This window comes from Anolis carolinensis, unplaced genomic scaffold (genome assembly GCF_035594765.1).
Source record: "Anolis carolinensis isolate JA03-04 unplaced genomic scaffold, rAnoCar3.1.pri scaffold_10, whole genome shotgun sequence".
In the NCBI taxonomy this organism is placed as follows: domain Eukaryota; kingdom Metazoa; phylum Chordata; class Lepidosauria; order Squamata; family Dactyloidae; genus Anolis; species Anolis carolinensis.
The window spans coordinates 11,812,733-11,825,410 of record NW_026943821.1 but is presented as its reverse complement, the minus strand read 5'-3'; the positions used below and the strand labels follow the sequence as shown (position 1 = coordinate 11,825,410).

The 12,678-nt window shown below is 43.0% G+C and overlaps 1 pseudogene; it reads right to left on the bottom strand.

Moving 5' to 3' along the window:
- Window positions 1-6,394: 6,394 nt before the first annotated feature.
- Window positions 6,395-8,211, bottom strand: LOC134293863 (desumoylating isopeptidase 1-like; annotated as a pseudogene).
- Between the last annotated feature and the right edge of the window lie 4,467 nt (window positions 8,212-12,678).

The window sequence follows — 12,678 nt, the reverse complement described above, 5'->3', positions numbered from 1 at the left end:
AGTTCTTTAAGCCACTCCTCATGGGTCTTGTTCTCCAGACCCTTGATCATTTTAGTTGCCCTCCTCTGGACACTTTCCAGCTTGTCAACATCTCCCTTCAACTGTGCCCAGAACTGGACACAGTATTCCAGGTGTGGTCTGACCAAGGCAGAATAGAGGGATAGCATGACTTCCCTGGATCTTGTATGTGTCTTAAGTTTGCAAAATATTTCTTTTTTCACAGATGGAGTATAATTTCCAGTCTCTTCCAGGATTCCCAGAATGTCCTCAGTCTATGTCAGCTTTCATGGGTAGGCAGACACCTTTGGGATGGCTCAAACAGGAGCTTCACCACATCTTGTTTCTTTTTCTTTCTTTTTTTAATCACAGCATTTGGTTTTAACTTGTGGAGGCAGATGGAGCTTTTGACGGGGGACGTTGTGTTCCTATCTTATTATACTTTAAATATGTTATTTAAACTGTTTTCGACTTGTGCCTTTTTAATGCAGTGCTGTGAGTCAATTGTGTTTCAACTGTTGTTTTTTATAATTGTACTGAATGGTGAGTCAACAAATAGGAAAATCTAATTTATTCAATGGTCTATTCTAACCCATTAGATTTAGGGCAAGAACCTCCAAAGTCGTATCCAAAGTTTGGTGCTTTTTCCTACTAATCCAATCCCAAACAGCCACAAGTATTATATAACCTTTATTTAGAAAACAATTGCGCCAATCTCTGGCCATTTGGGCAGCCTCTTTCTTTGCCTTTTCCAGATCCTTCCCACTCATGATTATATTTTTGAAGATAAGCAAAAGCTCTGTTTAATGTTCCTTGTGGGATTACACCACAGATATGTATGAATGCATCTCTCCATTAGCAATTATATTTTTGGCTTTGCTCCCAACATGAGATTTAGGAGACTGCATAGCCCCTGCAAAAGCCAACATGGTGCTGTGGTTTAAGCATTGGATTATGATTCTGAAGACTAGAGTTTCAGCCCCAATTTGATCATGGAAACCCACTGGATGACTTTGTGTGGGCCCCACACCCTCAACAGCAGAAAACACTGTAATACAGTCACCTTAGGTTGGGTAAAGGTTTTCCCCTGACATTAAGTCCAGTCATGTCTGGGGGTTGGTGCTCATCTCCATTTCTAAGCTGAAGAGCTGGCCTTGTCCATAGACACCTCCAAGGTCATGTGGCTGGCATGACTGCATGGAGCACCGTTACCTTCCCACCAAAGCGGTATCTATTCATCTACTCACATTTGTATGTTTCCGAACTGCTAGGTTGGCAGAAGATGGGGCTAGCAGCGGGTACTCACTCTGCTCCCCGGATTCGAACCTGTGACCTTTCGGTCTGCAAGTTCACCAGCTCAGCGCTTTAACACCCTGCACCACTGGGGACTACAGTCACCTTAGGGTCACCAACCTAGCTTCCATACTTCAGGCTGATTTTTTCTGCCACACACTTTACCAGAATGCCACAATCACTTTCCTGCCCAGTCATGACCAGCTCTGACCCCCAACCGCCCCCACTTGCTTCTGATTTTTTGCTCCAGCACGCATCATTTTATAAGTGCTTTGACTGAGCGAGAAGTACATTTCTTTTGAGCACTGGTTACATGATGTTACCACTTGGGAATGGGAGGATGTCACTCTTGGGAACTCTGTTTTGCCTGTTGTTCTTGTTTGCATGTTGCTGCGGGGAATTTGGACTTGTAAGCACAATCTACCCTGCAGGTTGCTAGAGGCTCCATGTTTGCACTTCCTTCAGCTCAGAGGCATGCCCCCCACTTTATTTTACTTCTTAATGAGTGCATTTTCCACACTTGATGTTTCACAAAAACAATTTCACAATGGCAAACGTTTAAGAAAATTCATGCTGACTGAGCAATTGCTCCGGCTGCAAAATGGGAGCCATCCATCTTTTCCCTTTCTCCTCCTCTGACTATTCTCCTTCCCACTGGAAGCAGGAACTTACAATTTCAGGACCATTAAACAGGAAGCAAGTCTTCAACTCATGGGTTAGAAACCAGTGGCAATTGAGTTGGATGCAACTTGCAGGACTTCCACATTTCCCTATACCTCATACAACAGTTGTAATTTGAAATAATATAAGTGGGAGTGTTTTTACAAATTTGATATATAGAAAGAGTTGGGCCTTGTGCAGTGCTGCTCACCTTTCCCACATGCTCTGATGCCCCCTGAAAGTCTCCCCGTGGGAATTAGACTTTGAAAAAAGCTTCCCAATGGAAGCTATTTTTAAAAACTAATTGCCACATGTGAGAAACAGTAGGTAATTCAGAGCTGGAGGGAAAAGCTTTAGTCCTCCTCCTGTGTTGAAAAGACCCCTGAACTCACTTCCCTTTGTTTGACAATAACATTTGGGGGGGGGGCATTGAAATGAATTGAATTTTTATTCAATGCAAGCAAATAAATTGCTGGGGAGGCATGCCAACTTGGCCATGGAATGCTGTCTGTGTTGCAGCTATTTATATTCAGGTGAAGAGAGAGGAGGAAAAGAGAGAAAGAATCATACCTGCCAACATTTCACAGATAAATACTGGGAAATGTTTGGCCAAGATGAGAGAATGGCCAAGATGACAAAAGTTCTTAATGAGGACTAACACAGAGAATAGGAGATGCTACAGTGGTTTCCTTTTGCCTGAGCCCTGGTGTTTCTCAACCTTTTTTTTACCAGTGACCATTTTGACCAGGGACATTCCCCAACATTAGTACCAATAGGGTTACGCATCAGTTTTTGGTCAACTTTAGATTCAGTTTGGTTATTTGTAGTGCTGATTCAGAAAACTGCATTGGATAGACCACATCAGTTCTTGTTTTTGATAAGAACATATACCATTCAGTAGTCGCCACTTGCTCACCCACAGAAAACCATATTTAATAATCTGGAACTGATGTGGTCTATCCTATGCAATTTTCTGAATCAGTACTCCAAATAACCCCAGGAACAGGCCTAAAAAACGAAAGCACCAAGGCGCCCCTGCTTTCAGGCTCCACATGGAATGGCTTTGCTCAGGGGGAGGGAGGCGGAGGAGAAGCAGCAGCCAGGAGGCTTGTTGTTGCGCCTTTTGTGGGTAGTTAGCCTCTTCCCGACATTCCCATTGCCTTGGCACTATAAGAGGGTTTTGCGAGACCAGTCGTTCTCATTGTAACGGTGTAGTAACGGTGAGGCTGTGGACTATATTTTAGTTCTTGGGGACCACTGGTGGTTCACGGACCACAGTTTGGGAACCACCGGTCTACAGGGAAGGGAAAGATTTTATCTCCTCCTCTCCCCTCCCCTCTTCTACCTTAATTGAATGCAAACTGCTTTTGCCCTTTGAACTTGGTTCTCAGCAATCAAAGTAAGCTGATGACAAACAGAAAATGTGGGAGAAGTAAACTGAGACGTTTAAAAAGCAGCTGACAGATGAATAATCAGGACTTTCCCGGCCAAATAGGAACAGTTGGTACACTTGAGAAAGAGAAGTGGCACAACAAAAGAGACAGAGAAGGCAAGATGTTAGAGAGCAGAAGGTCAAGCAAGGCAAAACAAGAGAAGAATAAAGTGAGAGGGAAGAAGGGGAAAGAGAGAGAAAAGGAGGAAGGAGTGAAGGAGGAAGAGAGAGAAAGGAAGGAAATGGACATATGTTCTGGCTTCACTGAGGTGTGGTGCATTTTTTCCCTTCCAAAGGACATCTGTCCCAGGGTTGAGGACAGGGAAAAGGTTTTCCTCTTCCTGCTAACTTTGCTACTTAGGAAAATCTAAATGTGGGAATATGTATAGGCCCTGTGTTGAACCAGGTTTTCTCCTGAGTAAGCCCAGAATGGCATTTTAGCCATGACGTGTTGCACCCCAGGCCTGGAAACCCCTATGACCACAGCTCCACACAAGATTCCAGAGTATAAGCAAACAATTTATTGTAAAACACATAAAACATATGAAAAATTAGGAATAAGGCTAGAAGATGTCTAATCCAAGATAGAGTCAGCAATAGGTGATAACCAGGCAGTAATCCAAATGCCTCATGCGAATCCCAAAGTAATATATTCCAGGAATAGCCAGAAAGTCACAAGTATGGTGTAAGTCCACAAGCTAAGGTTTATTTAGTAAAACTTGAGCAAGAATACAAAACAAGAACATAGAAAGCTTCCAGGATACTTGAATGCAAAACCAAGGCTTGACTTGAAACAAGAACCAGCGAACTCAGGCCTAGCTTCTCCCTTGAATGCTATGTTTCCTAAACTAACGCTTAGGGAAACAACATGCTAATTAATAAGCAGCTATGAAGTCATTTTGTTTCCCATGAATTTTCTCCTCAACTTTCCTACATAGAGGTTCTGACCAGAGCTGCTCTATTTTCTGCTCTAATCTGTAAAAGGAGGCATTTGTTGACCTCCATAGCTCCAAGTGTTTTCCCCTGGGAGCCTTCCGTATCACTTAGTTCTTTTTGCCGACTCCTTATCTAATGTTGCAGTTTCTGGCTCCTCTGCCTGACCTTGGAGCCTTGTACTTTCTGAGTCAGGTTTTCCCCAGAGAGAACAATCAATTCTCTGATTTGAATTTTCATCACTCTGTGCCCCAAGAAATCTCACAGGAAATCCCACAATTCTCTCTAAACTATCAGTGAATCCATCAGCCTCAGGTTTGGACTGTACAACAACATGACAATTAGCCATGGCAAAATGTTATGGGCCAAGTAGAGTTGTGCAGACATTCCAGAGCTTTGATGCCATTGACCTAAGACAGCAATGCAGTGAGGGTACCAAACGGAAGTCACATAACCTTCAACTGTCCCAGTTAGTCAAGGATGATCCCAACTAATCTTCTGTCATCCTATTTTTTCAGCTGCTTTTAAAATATCCCGGATTCTCTCTTCTGCTCCCACTTTAGTCCTTTGTCTTTGCTTTAATTCAATTGCTGCAAATTGAGTGCAAATGACAAAGAGCACACAAGTTAAGAGAGGTCATTGCAGCTCGTTTTTGCCCAAATATATCCCTTTTTAGTTGAATAAGTGCAAATAAGAGTATGCCTCTTCTTTTGAGTTGAATAAGTGCAAAGTATTTTTCATTTTATCAACTCAAAGGGGATATACTCAGGCAAAATCAAACTACTGTGACCCTCTTAGCTTATGTGTTCTTCATCATCTATAACATTTGTCATCTTGACCACTCTGATGGACCACTCTTGGTTTTCATTTGTGAAATGTTGGATGGTACCGCACGGCACCCTCTATCCTCTTTGGCTTTGACCTTCATATGGGCAACATTTGTTCTTTTCCAAAGGCAGACATTGATACCACACCAACAAGCTTCTCTCCTTCAATAGCAGTGAGGATACAGTGTTCTATCTTGAGGCTCTTGAACATAATAAAGCTTCCACCTTCAACAGCATTCCTCCCCCTCCTCCTCCACATAGCTATATTCTTTATGGATAATGCTTTGGGGATGCTGATAGGCTAGCAAAGAGACAATTCCAGAGCCCCCAGGTTATTTATACAGCAAAGGCCACCCCCTTCCCTCAAGGCTGCAGTGTGGGCAGAAGTGGTTGCTGCCAGGTCTCTGAGAATCCCGAGTTCTGAAAATCTGACCTTCAGCTGTGCAATTTTGAAGAGAAAAGCAAGAACGGGAGGGGTACAAGGTTTTAATCCCTGGGGTGGAATGAACCACGCAGATTCGGCTAGCAGCAGTTTTATGTCCCAAACATCAAGAGATGTGAGCGGAATGGTGGTTTCCACATTCTGTGCATGAAAGAGCCTTCAGGCTGGTTCTGTTCTGTTCTGTTCTTCCCATTCTCTCCATCCTCCCAAGACTGTTTTAGGGAGAAAAATATTGGACAGAGACTGTAGCAATGTCTGGGTTTCTTCTGTTCAGCCCTCCCCTTGCAACATACAGTATGGCCCAATAACCAGCAACGGGTTTTCCTTTCTGTTGCCACATAATTAGGTTTGTAAATAAATTCATTGGTTTAGCTACCATTGATGCATCAGCTGGGTTGCTGTGGGCTGTATGGCAGTGTTCCAGAAGCATTCTCTCCTGACGTTTCACCCACATCTATGGCAGGCATCCTCAGAGGTTTTGAGGTTTGTTGAAAACTAGGCAAGTGAGGTTCATATATCTGTGGAATGATGTCTAGGGTGAGAGAAAGAACTCTTGTATGTTTGAGGCAAGTGTGAATATTGCAATTGACCACCTGGATTAGCATTTAACAGCCTTGCAGCTTCAAAGCCTGGCTGCGTCCTGCCTGGGGGAATCCTTTAAAGCTGCAAGGCTATTCAATTGATGCATCAGCTTCTTTTAAATCCCTCTAGGCCAGTGGTTCCCAACCTTTGGGCCTCCAGGTGTTTAGGACTTCAACTCCCAGAAATCCCAGCCATCTTACCAGCTGTTAGGAATTGTGGGAGCTGAAGTCCAAAACACCTGGAGGCCCAAAGGTTGGGAACCACTGCTCTAGGCAAAAATGGGCAATTGAGAAAGAGCATACTCTCCAACGTTTCACAGATGCAAACTGGAACACATATGGCCAAGTGACATCAGATTGTGGTTATAATGGCAAAAGTGATTAATGAGGAAGAACGCTCAAACAAGAAGATGCTGCAGCAGTTTGCTTTTGCCTGAGCCTATAGAGAAGAGCAAGATTTTAAGCAGAGGCTGAATTACCATCTGTTGGGAATGCTTTGACTATGTGTTTCTGCATGGCATGTGGTTGGACTGGATGGTCTTTGGGGTCTCTTCCAACTCTATGATTCTAAGATTCTATCTCTTACTGTTCCCCCCCCCCCCCGCTCTACTGTGCTAATTGAAGGCAAGCTCTTGCATTTTGAACTCAACTTGCAGCAGTTGAAGTAAGCTGAAGACACGGGGGGAAATGGGAAGAAGAGAACAAAACTGGGACTTTTGAAAAGCATATGAGAACATGGGATGGCAGAGGAGTAATTGAGAGTGTCATTGCCAAACTGGAGCAATAGGAGGGTTTTCTATTTCTTCTAGGCCTGGGGGTGGAAATATTGCTTCTGGGTCTCCTTGCATACTGTTGCTGGGGCTACTTGAAGTGAACATGTTCCCTATTTCTATATTCCTCTCCCACCCCTTCCCTCCCTCAATCTCTCATTCTTTGCTTCGTTGCTTGGCTCTAGGGGCTTTCCATGGCAGCATACTACAAACATACCTAATTCTGATTGATCCCTGTCTGCAATCAGCACATTTCTTTTTGACTCTCTCCTAGCCTGAATACCACATTCATCTTGCATAGTTAGCAGTCTGGGACATGGGGAGGGCTGGAGAAGGAGGAGGTATCTTCAGACTATGGAGACAAAGTGGCACTGTCAGTTCAACAGAACAGGCTCAACTTGATAGCCAACACACAGAGCAGTTCAGTGCCTGGTGATTAGTCAGAAGTTAAGAGATAGTTTTCATCTGATGGATAAACTAGTTCTTTTTTCTAGGAGTAAAGAAGCCTCCCAAAGACATTGGGGACTATGTATTGTCAAAGGATTTCATGGATGTTCGCAGATTCTTTTTGCACACTGATAGATACCTACATAAAATTCCAACCCTCACCCAAGTCAAAAAAGCAGCACAATCCCATTGTGTCTGCTGAAAGAGTTTCCTCCCAGTGGCTGGATCTGGATGGAATCAAGGAGATGCCACAAAGCTTGCCCAAAGGGCGTTGCAAGGACTTCAGATGGAAGGTCAGTGATGTGGGAAGTAATCTTTTTTCCTGTTAAGAATTGTGCCACTTCATTGCTGAACATACTGCAGTTATGGTCAAAAAGATTATAAAACTCTCCATGGAATATAGATTCAGGTCTTTCAGGTCTTCTGAAACTTTGGTGCCCCCCAAGTCTACAATGGTGTCTGGAGGTCCAAGCAGCGTCTCACCAGGAAGACACTATCATAGAAGAACTCATCCCTGTGGACAACTATGGAGGTGTGCCAGATGCCATTCAGCTGTTTACCAAGCATGATGGGGCTGAGGCGCCGATCCATGCCCTTGGACAGCTCGTAAACATAGAGCTTCACTGGGTGCAGCATCGGAGGCGATTCCATGGCATTGGCCGGCTGACAAGGGAAGGCGTCGCCAACATAAAGGCCCTGAGAGCCATGCAGTGGGCGGTTGGGAAGGAAAGATACGGAAGCCCAATTGGGCAATTGGGAAGTGCCTCGATTCACCACGGCATTTATTTTAAAACTCTGGTGTATCAGATTCCTCTCTTTTAATTTCATGCCAGAGTTCACAGTAAAGTGGCATTTATGACAGTCTAGAAAGAGTATTTATGGAACTGCATGTGACATGATGCTGCCATTAAAAAATGATGATAAAGTCAAGTAGCATATTTACTTACAAAAAAAGAAGCACAATCAAAGCCCTGGCAGACCATGCAAAAAGAATCTGTGCAGCCCACCTGCTCCACCTAAACTGGGTTCTACAGGCCAATGGACTCCACTACAGACATCAGAAGAGCTGCAAGACCAAGAACAAGCCATGAAAGTTAAGACAAAGATCCACCCAGAGGGAAGCACTAACCGCATAGGGAAGCTAATGAAGAAGCACAACGTACAAGCGATCTACAGACCCACCAAGAAAATCCAACAAATGCTACATTCAGCAAAGGACAAAAGGGATCCTCTCACCTCTGCAGGAGTCTACCATATACAATGCAGCTGTGGACAAGTCTACATAGGGACCACCAAATGCACCATTGCCCAAACCAAGCACTGCAGACTAATCCAGCCACAGAAGTCAGCCAGACCAGGGCAACAGATTAACCAACCTGGACACAGCATATTATTTGAAAACACTGACATGCTGGATCACTCAAACAACCACCATGTCAGTCTACACAGATAAGCCATTGAAATCCACAAGCACGTGGGCCATTTCAACAGAAAGGAGGAAACCAGAAAATGAACAAAATTTAACTACCAGTATTTTTTTTAAAAAAACTCTAAAATCAGGACAGTAAATAATGAACAACACTCAAAAACAGGGGAATTCCAGACAAGAAACGATCAGGGCCAGCTAATCACCTCCCAACAAAGGATTCCCCCAGGCAGGAAGCAGTCAGGCTTTGAAGCTACAAGGCTATTCAATGCTAATGGAGGTGATCAACTGCAACATTCACACTTGCCTTCAACAGGCAAGAGTTCTTTCTCCCACCCTGGACATTATTCCAGATATATAAACCCCACTTTCCAACAGACCTCACAACCTCTGAGGATGCCTGCCATAGATGTGGGTGAAATGTCAGGAGAGAATGCTTCTGGAACACTGCCATACAGCCTGGAAAACTCACAGCAACACATTAAGGATTGCTAGGAGGCTTCTGCGACCACAAAAGTGGAGATCAAGGTTACAAGATACCTACAGGATGTCCTTTCCTTTTTCTAGCTTTTGGGAATTATATTTCTATCATGTCAAATGGGTTATTTAATCCATATTTGTCTCTGTATAAGTAATTATAATTGAAATCTTGATATGCATAACCCAGATTTGCTCCCTTTCCCCCAGGACAATCCAGCAATCAGTCGGAGCCAGATGGGCTTGTCATGAAGAAATGCTGCCAAACTAATATCTTTTTTTAACCAAGTCATTAGTTTAATAGATGATGGGAATGCCATGGATGTCATGTATCTGAATTTCAGCAAAAGCACTGATAATATCCCCCATAATATTCTGGTTATCAAATTGATTAATGTGAAATAGATGAGGATGCTGTCACATGGATCCATAATGGGTTGGAAAACTGTGCTCAAAGAGTCACCATCAATGGTTGCACTTCAGACTAGAAGGCGGTCTTGAGTGGAGTGCCTCAGCGTTTTATCCCAGAGCCATTACTCTTCAATGTCTCTATCACTGAGTTAGATGATGGGGCAGAAGTAATTCTTTTCAAAGTTTGCAGATGACACAAAACCAGAGGGAGGGAGGGAGATAGGAAGATAGGACCTAAATTCAAAAGGACCTCATTAAACTAGAAAATTGCGCAGAAATTAATAAAATAACAATCAATACAGGCAAATGCAAAAGTCTACATTTAGGCCACAAAAACAAAATACACAGGTCTGGGATAGAAAATGTGTGGCTCAGCAATAAGACATCCAATAAGGACCTTGTAATTGTTGATTGTAAGTTGAACATGAGCCAGCAGTGTGATCCCACAGCAAAAAAGGCAAATATTATTTTAGCTTTCATTAATGGAAACATGGTTTCTAAGCTATGGAAAATAACAGTTCCCTTATATGTATTCTTGAAGGATTTCATGGTCGGAATTACTGGAGTGTTGTGTGGTTTCTAAGCAGTATGGACATGTTCTAGCAGCAGTTTAGAGAAGGGCAACAAGAATGATAAGATGAACGGGTAAGAATATAGGATAGTGTGACTATAGACCTGACTTGTTCTTCTATCTGTCGGGGGTGCTTTGAATGCGATTTCCTGCTTCTTAGCAGGGGGTTGGACTGGATGGCCCATGAGGTCTCTTCCAACTCTACTATTCTATGATTCTATTATTCTATCTATAGTTTAAGATGGACAGAATGGAAGACACGACTGAGACCTATTTTCTCCCTGAAGCAATGAGCTTTGGCTGCTGCTGAAGCCCTTGAGGGCAGACCTGGGTTCTGGGGCGGGTGGTAGGACACTGAACTTTCCTTCCCAGCTCTTCCATTGTCTTCCATCTCCTGTGCCTTTTCTTCTGCCTACCTGCCCTGTCTCTGTTTTCCAGCAATTAGTTTCTGAAGTGAACCTGCTGCCTGTGGTTTACACTATGTGAGATTTCATTTCTGAGTTGGTACTAAAGGCCCTCCGAGGTTTCCTGACATCAGCGTTGCCTTTCCTGAAATTGCATTTGCTGTTCCAGCTACATTGGGATATTTCATTTCCTTTGCTCACCTTGTCAGACTCGGTTTGGAGCCTCCCCCATGAGCTAACATGCCTGCCAGATTGACTCTTTCGGCCTCTTCCCAACCCAAAAAGAGGGCCAGTAGCAGCAAGAACAGAGGCAGGCCAAACTAGAGAAGCCATGCCTTCAAGAGGGTAACAATTAAAGGAGAACAAATAAGGGCATTGGCTCCCAATAAGAATTTTACTCCCCACAGATTTTTCGTTCAGTACTCAAATTTCTATCCTTACAAACAATGAGACACTGAAAATCATTTACACTTAGAACTTTTCTATGTACTATGTTTTTATGCCCTTGTCCCCTTTGACGCTTCCTTTTGTTTGGATACCTACACTGTATTTATTAGGCTTGAGCGATCCATGAAAAAATTGATTCTAAACTCGTTTCAAAAGTAGGGGGCGCCAGCGTTTCGTTTCTGATGTCATTTCCGAATTTTGCCCCCCAAAAAATTCGAAATTAACGAAAATTCGTTAGTTTCAAAAGTAATTCGTTAATGGCGGACGTGCATGCGCAGTGGCCAAAAAAAACAGCACAAGGGGAGATTTTACAGGACTCTCCCGCCCTCATTTTTTGAGTGATCGTCTTCAAACTTGGTACAGTGGTAGAACACATTTAACACTGATAGCTCACCAAAATTTGGAACGTTTTCCTTATCCTCTGATTTTTGGCGAATTTTCATAGCTTTTATAATAAACCATTTTTTAATAATTGCAGAAATCTGTTCCTGGTTTGAAAGTCTTATTTCCTGTTAAATTGGGTTGTCTTTACTGTGAAAGTCATTGTTCTACTTCAGAAACTTTGTTTTTGTGGCTGAAACTTTGTTAAATTGGTGTGTGTGTGATATATACTGTATATATATATATATATATATATATATATAGTCCCTGCATATGTGTGTGTGTGTTTGTGTGTATAGGTAAAGGTAAAGGTATCCCTTGACGTTAAGTTCAGTCATGTCTGACTCTGGGGGTTGGTGCTCATCTCCATTTCTAAGCCCAAGAGCCAGTGTTGTCCATAGACACCTCCAAGGTCATGTGGCCGGCATGACTACATGGAGTGCCATTACCTTCCCGCCAGAGCAGTACCTATTGATCTACTCACATTGGCATGTTTTCAAGCTGCTAGGTTGGCAGAAGCTGGAGCTAACAGCGGGCACTCACTCTGCTCCCGGGATTTGAACCTGGGACCTTTCGGTCTGCAAGTTCAGCAACTCAGTGCTTTAACACACTTCGCCATCGGGGCTCATGTATATATAATATACATACACATACACACAATGTGGAGAATATGTGGAAAGGTAGATAGATAAGTTGGGAGCCACAGCGAAGGCACCTTCCTGGGAGCAAGGTCTAATAATAATAATAATAATAATAATAATAATAATAATAATAATAATAATAATAATAATAAATCCCTTACAATATCCAAGATGGCTCACTGCTACAGAATCTTGGGAGCTTTAGAAACAAACAATAATCCAAATGTCTCATAATGTTCCATAAAATCCATGAACAAACAGGAAGCACAGATATAGCATAAATCCACAATTAGGAAGATATAACTAGTAAGCCTTGAGCAGGAGTACATGAAGAGAAAAATAGAAAACTTCCGGGATATATTAAATCCAAAATCAAGGCTTGACTTGAACCTGAACAAGAGAACTCAGGCTTAACTTCTCACTCTAACACAGCGTTGCCTGAACTGCCCTTAAAGTAAACAATTTGTTGTTTAATAGTGTGATGTCCCATGGACCCTTGGGCCGTGAACCTGACTCCATTGTGGACCACAGTGATGAG